Source organism: Penaeus monodon, chromosome 32 (assembly GCF_015228065.2).
Source record: "Penaeus monodon isolate SGIC_2016 chromosome 32, NSTDA_Pmon_1, whole genome shotgun sequence".
NCBI classification, from domain to species: domain Eukaryota; kingdom Metazoa; phylum Arthropoda; class Malacostraca; order Decapoda; family Penaeidae; genus Penaeus; species Penaeus monodon.
Window position 1 is genome coordinate 31,504,395 of NC_051417.1, and position 337 is coordinate 31,504,731.

The 337-nt window shown below is 42.1% G+C and overlaps 1 long non-coding RNA gene across 1 annotated transcript in view; it reads left to right on the plus strand.

Moving 5' to 3' along the window:
- The window catches only part of LOC119593816, a 54,010-nt gene that overhangs the window by 7,544 nt on the left and 46,129 nt on the right, over positions 1–337 (plus strand). The gene's annotated exons all lie outside the window — the stretch shown is intronic.

Consider the following 337-nt stretch of genomic DNA (forward strand, 5'->3'; position numbering starts at 1 on the left):
AACCATCAACCTATCTACTTGTCTGCCTGGCTCTCTACCCATCGATCCCTATCTGTAAACAAACGCTCACCTAATCACCCACATGCTTGTTTATTTATACATGCACGTGTTTATAGCCATGGGTGTTTACATACACGAACAGCCTGCTCTGCCATATGGCTAGTGTGTAGTTTCGTCGTCCGGTAATTTCCTTTTTCGTGGAATAGATAAGACTTTATTATTCGAGAGACGCTGAAATTTCGGTTTTCGTGGCCAAAGGAAAGTTAGTGGGAAACGGTAGGGTCAGGTTTGGCTTCACAAAATAATGGGTGGATTATGTATGATTCAGTTAAAGAGA